Below are 13,606 nucleotides of genomic sequence, written 5' to 3' on the forward strand. Positions count from 1 at the left end.
TTAATTGCAACATATTCATGCAGACATCATTAAAAACCAAGAGTTAATGCTGTAGTTTAGCAGGTATTGATAAAAGTTGCCCTTAATTTGAACAGAAAGCAGAGTAAGTACCCATTTGACTAGTTATTTGGTAGGCAGAGAAGTAAGTCCTAGCTCTGGAGGGGGAAAGACTCAGCTGACATCCAGCTCGGCTGCTGCTTGGCTGTGTGACTTGCTCTCTCTGAGCCACAGCTACCCTATCCACAGACCAGGAAAATCCTCATTTTCTCTCATTACTTGCAGAACTGATGCAGACATGGTTTATGGAATCTCGACCACAACGTCTAGGACGTGGCAGGACCTGGGTCTCGGGTCTCATGGACCTGGAGGCTGTCCCCTCAGTTGGAAGACGGACAAGGATGAGTGCAGGGGTTCATTCTGCCTAAAAGGGAACACGGGAGGTCTGCCTAAGTTTGTTCGGTAGTAAAGGCTGATTGTAAAACTGACTCCGAGTCACCACAGGTATCGCAGACTGCACCAGACATGGCCATGAATGTGGCACGCAGGGGTAGACCCCTCTGCAGAGCGGGATGACGGGCCATTAAACGAAGCTGATGGGGGGTGAGAAGTTGGGAAGAACAGAACTAATAGGAGAGAGGGAGGAGAGAACAAGTTTCAAAGGGTAGTGCCACCAACAGGGCAGAGAAAAAATGAAGCCAAGGGAGAGAGCAGAAATAACCAAACTGTCAAATAGGGAGGAGTAAGGAGAGAGGCAAAGCGGCTCTTCCTTGCCTGTGACTTCCTCTTGAAATTTTCTCCCCCTCTTGTACTTATTCCCGTATGTCTCCCTCTTTAATTCCCACCACTTCATTTCTAAAACTACATTTTTATTCTCAAGAGTCACTCCCACGCACTCTGCGACAAGTGGTATTCCTTCCACCAGGAGTCAGGAAGTGAAAACCCAGGGAAACACCAACCCAGAGTGGCTTCCCCAACCTCCAAGGCCCTCCAGCATCAAGGATGAGATCTAGAGCTGATCCTGGTTCCAGACAGGAGGGGTCCAGTGTAGAGGGAGCAGCTGCTCACCTCTCCACTTTCTCTTCCTGGCCATTAATGTCCTCATTTGTACTCTCTTCAATTACAAAGGATGCACTTGTCTTCAATTACAGGTGACCCACGCAAATGTCCCATGATTAGAATTTACCACCTGATAATTGGATGGTCACCTTCCCTTTCTGGCAAATTTATAAAATGTTATTTTAAAACGTCAGTATTGGACATGTTTAAAAGAAAGTTCACACAAAAACGAGGCCATGAGAATATGTGGTCAAAAGCCATGGTGCCCTCAAGGTGGGAATGCATTTATTTCCATAGTGCACCAGTTTGTCTCCCAGTCTGTCAGTTTAACGTGCCAAGAAAATGCTCAAGTAAAATGTTTCATTCTGGTTTTCTTCAAGAAAACTGTATACTTTAAAATAAATAAATAAATAAAGGTTATACTGAATCAAGAGTATAAATGACAGTTAAGTGTTACCCATGTGGGTGCTAAGGGAGGGTGACTTCAAAGACACAGTGATACAATTTGATAAAAGTGTAACAACCCATGAAAAAGTTCATCTTTCAGAAATCACTACTTGAAAAATAAGATAACACTAATATTGTACCTGGAAATGCATTCATTCTCTAGTAAAAGCGTGTCATCCACACCTCATCAAAGAGATGCTAATGTCTACAACTGCCAAAAGCTGGGCTGCCTGAAGTGAAAGCTGCAATGTTCTCGCAAATGACTTTGTTCAGTAAATACGTACAATGTTAAGAGACATTTTCTTGTAAGATACACCAAGAAATAAAAAGGGAGTACCCTACCAAATGAAAACAAATGCACCCCAAAACATAATATGAAACAAATGGTGGGGGGACCTCCCTGGAGAAGCTGATTTGCTCATTGCACCTTTGGACCCACCCTGCTTCTCAGGGAGGGGGTCCTGACAAACCAGAGGATGTGGGAACAGTCTGACTGATGCTTTGCATTTCTTCCACTTTGCTTGCGGTTCTCAGGAACTTGGACAAAGCCAAGAAAGAAACAAGAGCTACCAGGCTCTGAATAACTCTTCAGTAGTGTGCACTCTAAAAAAGAATCACCGGGTTTGAGGTGAATGGGATTGAGAGGACAGAAAGAAAAGGACAGAAGGGCTGTCAGAGAACTTCAGAGCCACAGACAGAAACAGCTCTGCCTTGCTCAGAGGGAAGCTTTACTTTTTGCTGAGCTGTCCCCAGGCACTGCCCCATGGGGCCTCCCCGCATGGCAGAACCCGGCGCAGGTGTAAGAGCTGATTTTAGTCTCTGAGGTAACGTGGAAGGACATTACGTTCTCAGGCTTGGCTCACTGTAGGGATTAGCACATATGGCCTAAGAAAGATATGCTGGATATGTGGTAAATCATTCTCAGACGTAGCCCATTATGAAGCCCACTTTGTTTTAACAACACAGATTTTAGCTAAAGTACTACGAAACAATCACTCATTAAAAGAAAAAAAAAAGAAAATCCCACTAAGGAGATCACATTTTCACCAACTTCCCATTTTCTCCTAAGAGTTTTTTCTTTTTCCTCAATAAAGCCAACCAACAAGAAGCAGTTTACATAATCATTAAGAGCATGAACTCTGCAGCCACATTTCCTCGGTTTTGAGCCATAAAGATGAAATTGGGTAATTTGTTCAACCTAGATAAGCCTCAATATCCCCCTATGTAAAATGGGCATGATATCACCACTGACCTCATAGCACCCTGAATAGAGCTGGCACACAGTAAGTGCTCAGAGAAGGTCAGTATTTGTTAATGGTTATAAAAAGAAAAAAAGTTACTACTGCAAAGTCATGACATCCTTGTGCCTAGACTGAAAAAATAAGGCATATGATTAATGTGTTTCATAATCTGTATGTCTGCCTCTCAAAGTTAACAATGTATTTCTTGAAGGCTTATTCATTTTTTGTCTCCAATGTCTCTTTCTGGCATATAAGAGCTCAGTAAGTGTTTCAGTACAGAAGTGAAAGGAAAGGAACAAAACTTTGCAGACCAAATAATGTGAGCAATTGTTAATATTTATCATATAAATAAATTCATATTTAATGAGCTTTTACTGAGTGCCTACTTTATGCTAGGTCCCACATGAAGACTTCACGTTATCTTAATAAATTTCTACAGACAAGACACATCTGTGCAATTGCAAAAATAAGAGACTGGCTACTGAGCTAGACTAAGACTCAGACTATAACCAGTTTACAACCAGAAAAGGGTTGGTTAATTAAATCTGAGTTAATTTTCAAGCTATACAAATAACTCATTTATATGCTTCCAAAATGTAGAAGCAGAGGGTCCATGGACCACAACATAGGGGGATGCTATAGGACTACACTGTCTCCTCTAGATCTAGGGCAGGGTGATGTACCCAGCTGGGATACAAAAAGCACCTTGGGGATAGTTCTATCACCCACAGGGCCCATGTCAGAAAAAAAGCCCTGTTTTAAAGGATCTCTTTAACCACAGAATAAGGAACTACATATTACATTCAAGACTCGGCAGCAACTCCATTTCCAAATGTTAGTTTTTTCATGAAATCATCATATATCCCAGGAAAAAGTCATACTGATCTCAGCTCTTTTACTTTTTACTTTTTTGGGAAGAATGTTAAGCCAGTGTAAAATGAGTAAGTGGATTTCAGTCTTCTGAAAGGGCTTTTGGGTGTGGTTGAGATAGCTAACTTTGAAAACTTAGCAACACAGGATACATTATGAGTAAGTTCCTTACTTTTTTTTTTAGTAATGATGCTAACTCACCAGATCCTTCTGAAAGAGTCCTTTTACTAATTTCAATGAAGTCAAGTCAAGAACAAGTTGTAATATGAAACACACTTTATGCAACTATGTTGAAATTCTCTGCCAGAGTTACATATTCCCATGTAAGAATTTTATGGTAAAACAATTTCAAAACAATATCAAGCATCATGTTGGGTTCATTTTGGTTTTAGGTTGCCACAGGAAAACTCTTTCTATACAAATCATTGAAATCCTAAGGCAAAATGATAGTGCTTTTAGTAGGAAAAAAAAATCATGTTCCCTACAGTTTATAATAAAAGAGCTGAAACTGAGCCCCAACTGAAATTATACTGTTAGGCAACTCCAAAAACTAAACATAAAAACATGTTAAAATGCAACACAGAAGGAAAACCATTCTCTTATACACAGTTTTAGATGCTTAGCCATTCCTGACCCCAGCCCAGATGAGATCAACTGATCCTTCATAGGGTTTCCTCCCATCAGCCAACAAACTCACGCCCTTCTCAGCCACACGGTTACTCAGGAAAACGCAAGCAATACATTTAAAGGGCCAAAGAAATCCCGTGGGTGGGTTTGGTCTGCTTTTCAAAACCAATGAACTTCTCATTAAATAACCTTTAATAACAAGAGAGAAGTTTACAAGACATACACCCAACTTAACTACAAGGCAGGCTATGATGCACATCTCACCCTATTTTTTTTTTTTAAAAGAGAAGCTTTCTGAATGGCACAATCCATTTTGCCAGGTAATGTCAGAAAATTAATGAGTCCTACTTGGAAGTACTACCAGGTTCATTTTTAGAATGATTTTCAGGAAGTATGATGTTTCGATCACAAAAGCCCAAGCATCTAAAACCTCCATGACACTTTATTAATTCTTTATAAAATAAAGTCTTGCAACCACAGAATTCTGAGAATCCAGCTTTTCCAGAAAGCTTAAGAAAAATACTTGAGTTTCACCATTCTCAAATTTATTTGAGTTTGAAACAAAATAAACATATTATTCTATTTAATATCCTTGCACAAGCAAATTCACAAGAATGAAATGTGTCCAAAGTTCCTAGAAAAAATGTAGCAACACAAGCTGCCAACTTGTTCAATGTCAAGCTCTAGGCAGTATAGCCACACTAGCAGTAAATGACTGACTCAGAGTAGTCACACTTAAACTATTTTTGCTTTTAAAGTACTGCCAGGCACTGTGTTAATATTCAACCCAGAGTAAATTTAGCCCAACAAGAAAACAAGTGTTTCCATGGTTGCTTCTTCACAGTGTTTATGGTATATATGCAGCCATTAGGCACAGAAATACAGCCAGATAAATTAAGTAGAAATGCTCATCTTTCATTTATATCCAGGCTTTCAGACACTGGGAATGCTAAATGCAACCCAGGCTATTCTTCCATCTCCTTTCATCTACCCACCCCTCCAGACCTCAAAAGTTTTGAAGTTTGTACCATTAAAGTACCTTTGGCAGATTGCTGTTTGCAGATTTTATTTGGCCCTATGTTAAGGGTCACAACCACTTATATTTCTCTGTGCAGCTACGGGGCTGAAATGCTTAAAAAGTATCTAGGAAGAACAGTAGAAAATGTGGACTGCAGATACCAAATGAATTCATTATACAGTATCATGCATAGTGAATGGTCAGAGTCTGCTAATGTGGTAATGTGAACACTCAGAAAGTGTTCAAAAAATACTGGTTGTGAGAGATGAATGGCTAGCATCTGATTGATCCAAAAATATCCCAATTTCTTTCAAAATATGCTATTTCTATTCCAATGCATATGGAGCTCTAAGACTTGGAGAGCACAGTGAATGAGAAACAGATACTAGGATTCTTTCCTAATGAATCCACCTGCCTGTTTACAATAAAGCTGCTAGAATCTCAGCACTAACTATATAGAATCTACACTATGGTCAGATAAGGGGGTTTGGCATTTTGCTCAGGAAAAAATCTTAAAGCTAGCTATCTCAGCTCCGGGTTTTAAAGTAGGATGTATGCCCCTTAGTATACAAGCTTTCAAAATTGCTATTCAAAATTAGCTTTGATCTAAAAATGAAAAATAATTCGATTTCACTAATAATATATACTGCCATTAAGCAGGACATGCATAAATATGAATACAACAAATATCAGAGGCCTATGCTCTTTCTCAGGGGGCAGAACAGTCTAAAATGTGTGGAGACCACTGTTGTACCAAATAAAGTCTCTTGGAGTTTAAGAGCCTTTTCTTCTCTTCGTGTTCTATCCTAGTACAATGTTTTTTACATTTAAATGGTCACTGGCACAAAGGAAGTATAGTGGAAAAGTCTAGGTCAGCAAGCAACTGGAGAAGACAGAGAAATGGTAATCTGAGTGAGGCAGGTCTGGAAAACAGCCACACGAAGGAGCTCACTGCAGCTCAGGGCAGCTGTAATGATACGACTGGGAACACAAAGTCACACAGACCAGCCTCATCCAAGAGCCCAGCTCTGAACAAAAACACTGACCTGTTCTCTTAACAAGACACCTCCACCTCTAGGGCTCCGTGAACATTAAAATAATGGTTTAAAAGCTCTTTTCAATGAACTGGAAAAGCCTCACACAAGTGTAGTTAGATAACAGACGTCTTTAAAAACACATGGCTCTTGGAGAACAACTGTGAAAGGGGTTCCCTGGTAGTGCAAAAGATGGAGACTCAGTCTCTGACTTGCTTGCATGGAATCTTTCAGTCCTATGGGAAGCATCTAACACAGGGCTTGGCGTAGAGCAGGTGCTTAAAAAATCTCTGAGGAATAAACGGATAGAATACAAAACTCTTTATTCATAAAACACCTTATTTGAAGCCCATACATTCTAAAGCTCTGTGTTTGTTATGTGTATGTTTACTGCACTGGTAATTTTCAGACTATGAAAGCCTAAGGGACATACATACATTATCAGAATGTTTTGCTTTCTGACTCCTTCGATCACTGACTTCACTAACTCTACTTACAGTTCAGACAACCTATTCTTTACCTGAAAGTTCAACATTATAGGATTATAAACAGTAGTTAAATCTCCACAGAGGCAAAGACAGGGAGGGATGAATAGTTGAAGCATGAGATTTTAGGGTAGTAAAACTATTCTATATATTATTATGGTGAATACACAACATTACACATCTGTCAAAAACCCATAGGCCGTTTGATCTAGTAATTCCACTTCTGGGTATAAAAATTATAACTAGGGACTCAAACGGATATTTGTATACCAGTTTCATTAGCATCACTACCGCCATTAGGTGGAAACAACCCAAGTGTCTGTTGACAGATGAATCGATAAACAAAATGTGGTATGCAGGCGCACGCACGCACGCACGTACGCACACACACACACACACACACACACACACACACACACACACACAGTGGAATATCATTCAGTCTTTAAAAAGGAATGAAATTCTGATATGTGCTATAACACAAATGCACTTTGAAGACATTACGCTAAGTGACATAAGCCAGACACAAAAGGATGATTTTGGACCTGTTCGGCTCCCTCCCTTCCCGGGCGGCCCCTCCGGCGGAGCGCGCCCACTCCAGGACCCCGGCCGGGCCCCGCGAGCCCACCACCCGCGTCGGCCGCTTCCCGGCCCCACGGGCCACGCGCTGACCGCCGAGCAACTCGCACGGCCGCCCGCCCCCTTGTCCCGGTTTCCCCCGTGGCCCTCAGGGCGGAGGCAGGGGTCCCGCGCCGCGCCCCGCGGCCACGTACCTTCCAGCCCGCAGAGCCGTCGCTGTCGTCTTCACCCGCTGAAGTGGGGACCCGTTCTGGAACCTCCACGCGCAGATCCGCGGAAGCGGGAGCCGCTTCTCAGTCGAGGTCTCTGAAGTCCGGTCGGCCGGGCCAGCGGCTCCAAGTCCGGGCCGACCGCCGCCGTCCGCCCGGCGCGGGGAGAGCCGAGAAGGGGGCGAGTGCGGCGCCGGGAGCCCAGCGGGTGCGAGGCGGCGATCCAAGGCTGGGGGGGCAAGGTCGGCAGGAAGGCGCAGCCAAGCACAGTGCGGGGCCCAGAACTTCGCGGGCCCATCATCTGGTCTCCGTCGCGCCGCTGCGCAGACGTTACGGCGGCCCGAAGCAGGGAAGGCGCTGCGGGCGGCTGGTATCCCTGCGGCGCTCATGATGCTACTGGCCGTTGAATAAAAGGCGGCGGCGGCGCCTGCAGCTACTACACACCGCCCCAGGGTTACGCAATCTGCGCCCAACGGCTGTCCGTCCCCGACAGACGGGCCCTCACGGCCAATGAGCGCGAGGGCGCCACGCGCGCAGGCCCGCCCCCCGACCGATGGCACAAGTTAGAAGACAGAAAATAGAAGGAAAAAAAATGAAATCACAGTGCAAGTAAATGAAATAAACACTAAAAAAAAAAAAAGTGTAAAAGAAGAATGAAAGAACTGATTCTTTGAAGACAAACAAAATGGGTAAACATTTACCTAGACCTTATCAAGAAATAAAAAGGACAGGACTCAAAATCAGAAATAGAAATTTAAAGAGAAGTGACACTCACTGAAATACAAAGGATTGAAGAGATAAGTATGAAAAATTATATGGGCAATAATTTTGACATCCTAGAAGAAATGGATAAGTTCCGTAGAATCATACCATGTTAAAAACCTGTTCTGGAGGAAATAGAAATCTGAACAGACTAACAACTAGCAACCAATTGAATCAGTAATCAAAAACTCCACACAATCAAAAGTCCAATATGTTTTTCATAGGAGAATTCCACCCAAACAATTGAAAGAAGAGTTAATACCTATCTTCTCAAACTATTCCCAAAAATTGAAGAGGAAGGAACACTTACAAATTCATTTCTATGAGGCCAAAATCACACTGTTACCAAAACAAGATTAGGACACTACCAAAAAAAAAAAAAAGGACAAACTACCCACCAATATTCCTGTAAAGCCATAGTTGTAAAAATCCTCAACAAAAATATTAGCAAACTGCCTTCAAAAATACATTAAAGGATCATTCACCAAACCAAATGGGATTTATTTCTAGGGATGCATAGATGGCTTACTACCAGCAAATTAAATACATGCAAACACCGTGTTAACCAAAGGAAGGATAAAAACTATACAACCATCTCAATACATGGTGAAAGAGGATCTGACAAAATTCGTATCCACTCATGATAAAACATTTCACCAAAGTTGGTATAGAAGGAACCTATATCAACATAAAAAAAGACCTTATATGACTTACCCACAGCTAATATCATAGTCCATGGTGAAAAGCTGACAGCTTTTTCTCTCAAATCAGGAACAATTCAAGGATGTCCAGTATCAGCACTTTTATTCACCATAGTACTGGAAAGTCCTAGCCACAAATGACAAGAAAAAGAAATAAAAGGCATCCAGATTGTTAAGAAGTAAAAAATTGTCAGCCTTTGCAGATGACATGATACTCTATTTAAAAAAACACTAAAACTCCAAAAAAACTAACAGATTTAATAAATGAGCTCAGTAACATTGGAACATGTAAAGTCATTATACAGAAAAACGTTGCGATTCTATGTACAAAAAAATAAACTACCCAAAACAAAAATTAACAAACCAATCCCATTTAACAAATGTATCCAAAAGAATGTAAGTTCTTAGACATAAATCTAACCAAGGAAATCAAAAAAAAAAGTATGATTTTTGTATAATTCCACATTTATGAGGTACCTCAGTCCAGATTACATAGAGTCTGAAAGTAGAACAGTTGTTTCCAGAGTCAAGGGGTAGGAGAGCAGTTATTGTTAACGGATAATGAGCTTCAGTATAGGATAAGGAAAAAGTGCTAGAGAGAGACAGTGGTGATGGCTGCACAAAAATGTGAATATATTTAATGCCACTGAACTGCATGCCAAAAAATAGCTGAAATGGTAAATTTCATGTTATATATATATATTTACCACAAAAGAGCAAGACAGCAACAAAGAGTGAACTCTAATATAAATGATGGGGTTCTAATGTTGGATTAACAACTGTAACAATGTACCACTAAAATGTAAGATGCTAAAATTTGGGAGTGGGGTAGGGGGAAAACTTATCAGAAATCTCTGTATTATCTGCTCAATTGTTCTCTAAACCTAAAATTTCTTCTAAAAAGATAGTCTACTCATTAAAAAGAAAAACCTAAACATAGGAGGTTGCTCTGTAAAAAAAGTAGACATTTTTCTTTCATGTAATGCTGTCGTACTCACTTCTCGGTGACCCATTTCCTTGGTCTGGGACCCCTGGGAGCCCCATCAGAACCCTGAGCCCCACCACTCAGCCTGGCTCCAAGCCTCTTTTCCCTGCTGATTCCGACCTTGTTCATTTAATGTTCATGTATGCCCTAATGTTAAGGACCCAGATGCAGGTTCTCTTGCTCCCATAGGCCCTGGATGCTCTTACTATGCGCCCAGTCTGTCTGCCTTGCTGTGACCTATGACTTGTCTTGAACTCATTATTTTGTGTATTTTCTGGCTGGAAGTGACTGACCTACTACTGACTGTTGGTACTCTAATCTTTGATACAGTTCCCCTAATTCTGTCCACAAACCTTCTATTTATTTTGCTGTAAGGCCCCAGACCAGCCTGGTAGTAATTAACTATGAACAGTGCTTGTGGGAATGATATTGATACAAAATGGTTAGATTCAAGAACATTTCTTAACACTGAAAAATAGGAGAGTTCTTTATTCAATGTAAAATGCCTCTTTATAAAGCTCTTAGGGGTAGAACTGTACTCTACCTTCTCATTTCCTGCCTTAATTCTATGTTCATAGGGTATCCTACATTTAAAGGGAGAACTGCAAACTTGAATGCCTACCAGGAAAAGCAGTTGAGAAGTGTATCAGATAGAAGACAAAGGGAATGGTCAGAATGGTGTCTGACTGAGAAGTACAGCTCTGATCTAAACACATTTAAAAACAACAAATCCCAAACACTGTGTGAGCCAAACAAAAACTCACATTTCAGGCTAATGTTGTGATTTGGAACATTAGAAAAAGAGAGAGAGAGAAGGTGGGAAAGCATGAGCACCTTAGGTAGACTCTGATATTCATGACACAAAATCTGGACTAAATCACTCCATAAAAATGCATATTTATTAAAATACCAGAGAGAAGCTCACGCCTGTGAAGGAGATGGGCATTCAAATCACATTTCAGTGACACCTAACCCTTTGGCCAAGTGAGAATGTGATTAATAACATGACTTGCTTCATGTGTAATGTTGAGATGTTGAGTAACCTATGAAGGCTGAAAGGACCTTCTTCTATGGCCTGATTCATTTTGCTTCCGGTGTCCTCAAAGGGAAAACCTAGGTAGGGAGCAGAGAATAAAAATCTTAAAATGGAAAAAAAAAGCCCTACAAATGTTCAAGATTCTTTTCTCATAAAGAGGCATACTCTTTTAACACCAAATATATTTAAGCTCTTTTCTCTTTCCCATTCTAATCTTATAAAAGGGAATTGAACTATGACCAGTTGTTATCATTTACTGCTAAATGTAACTTTTAGAACAGAAACGTATTATTATTCATTCATTCTAAGATTATTTTTTTAACAGATTAGAGAATGTTCTTCACAGGAAGCCTATGCCATGAGGTACATGGAACAAAGCCCTCTGCTTGCCTACCCTGAGCATTTGAATTAGCAGATGAATTAGAAAAAAACGGCACACACTCCTCCAGGCACACTAGGTACATACTTTGGGGATTAGAGCACAGGCCCAGCATGTAGTCATCCCACGCTTTGACAGGGGTGTGCTCAGGATGTAGTGCATACGAAACTGTACAGCTGTGTAGAGCAGGAGACATCCTATCCCACAGTTCTGCTATCTTAATAAAGGGATTATTTAGATTCTGTGAGTCAGTACTTTCTAGCCCACCATCTCTTTTATCTGACCAACCATCCCAAATTTATAACCCCATGTAAAAATAATTCACGCCCTGGCAATGGCTTTCAGTGGTTTGATACCTGAACCACTTTCCTGGATCCTCCCTCCCCTCAAACTTCAGCCTGGCTAACAACAAGGTTGCCCCTCTCTGCATTTCTCATCTTGCTGTCTGTGGAGAGGTGACAAAAATATCCTGGTTATGAACTAGGTGTGCCCTCACAGTGGCTCTCATGGCCTCGGCTCTGATGTGTGACACCCCCGTTAGCTCAACCAAGTCCCTGAACTTCTTCATTCTCCAAGAAGAGCATCTTTTAAGAGGTTTCTTCCCACCTAACTTGCCCAGCTCTGCAGTGTAGACCCAGAAAGGCTCTATCAAGGGCTAGTAGGCAACAAGTCATAAATCTAATTGGTATCTTCAAGAGTTAGCATCTCTGGCAAGGGAAAAGTCAGTAGTAAATGGGGTGGCTTTGGAGCACTATCAATCTTTCCTATATATAGATACATATATAACAGATACTGATAATGTAAAGTAAAATATTTAACACAAAGGCAGGGACTGGTATAAAATTGTTTAGAAAGCAAAAGCCCTCTCTGCTTCAAAAATTACATATATAGATTTCTGCACATATAAGATAATCAATCCATAAACATTCACAGAGCACTATGACTTCTAAGTAATCATGGAGGAAAACAATGCAAATATGCATAATGGAATGATGATATTTTCTTTTTTTTTCCCCATGCTTTACACGTCTTGAGAAGCCTTGCAGAGTCTAGCCCTTTCTCTAGACTCCCCCTCCTCTTTGCTCTTTTTTTTTAATTGAAGTGCTGTTGATAAACAATCGTATGTTGGTTTCAAATGTATAACACATGTAGTTCAACAGTTAACCATATTTTTAAATCCTCATCCCCTCTAGATACAGTTACTATCTATCAATGAAGAAAGGTGTTACAGAATCATTGAGTATATACTTCATGCTGTACTACTGTCCTCATGAATAACTTATACTGTGATCGTGAATAATTGTGCCCCTTTATCTCCCTCACCCTCCTCGCCCAACCTGTCCCAACTCCTCCCCCTTAGTAACCACTAGTTATTTTCTCAGTGTCTATGAGTCTACTGGGAATGAGTATATTTCCCCACACCAAAACTCTGGATACATGGCCAGTGGGATAGAACATCAGAAACTAAAACTCTCCTAAAAGTTAAGGAATACAAAGTCAATGAAAATATCAGATTATCCTAAAATTGCAAAGAGCTGATAATATAAGGGAGATAAATGGAAATATTCTGAAGGATACATTGAACAATATGATACAGAGTAAGAGCACTTTATCTGGGACATGTAGGTGGCAAAGACCAAAATGTTCAATAACACCTGAGTTGGCCATTATGTAGGAAATGGTCTCTCTCATACATTGTTGATAGGAATTTCAATTAATGTAAATGTTTATGAAAGGCAATTTTGCCCCCTTCATAGTATAATTTAAAATTTCACATATGTTTTTGACTCACGCAATTTCACCAGCATTCACCTTACAGATATAGACTACTTACATGGAATTTTTGTAGATATAAGAATAGTTACTGCAGCAATGTCGGCACCAAACAATTATCCCAACATCAGGAGACTGGTTAAAAATTATGAGGTACTATATGGCCATTAAAAAGAATGAAGAAGCCCTATATGCACTGACATGGCAGAACACCCAAAATATATTAAGTGAAAACAAGCAAAATTAGAACAGTATGCCTAATATGCTACCATCTTCTCTCTCTTTCTCTCTCTCTCTCTCTCTCTCTCTCACACACACACACACACACAGAATGATATTTCTACCAGAATACATAAGAAATTGGCAACAACTGCCTCCATGGAGGCAAAGACCCTACTTTTCAC

The 13,606-nt window shown here is 40.7% G+C and overlaps 1 protein-coding gene and 1 long non-coding RNA gene across 2 annotated transcripts in view; both read right to left on the bottom strand.

The window, feature by feature from the left end:
* LOC140847810 (uncharacterized) overlaps positions 1 to 7,584 on the bottom strand; it is a 53,123-nt gene extending 45,539 nt beyond the window's left edge. The window contains exon 1 of the long non-coding RNA XR_012128002.1: positions 7,552 to 7,584. This is a non-coding gene — a long non-coding RNA (uncharacterized lncRNA). The remainder of the gene's footprint in view (positions 1 to 7,551) is intronic.
* The window catches only part of LOC140847803 (serine/threonine-protein kinase TAO1-like), a 199,140-nt gene that overhangs the window by 136,945 nt on the left and 48,589 nt on the right, over positions 1 to 13,606 (bottom strand). The window lies entirely within an intron of this gene.

Source organism: Manis javanica, chromosome 2 (assembly GCF_040802235.1).
Source record: "Manis javanica isolate MJ-LG chromosome 2, MJ_LKY, whole genome shotgun sequence".
In the NCBI taxonomy this organism is placed as follows: Eukaryota; Metazoa; Chordata; class Mammalia; order Pholidota; family Manidae; genus Manis; species Manis javanica.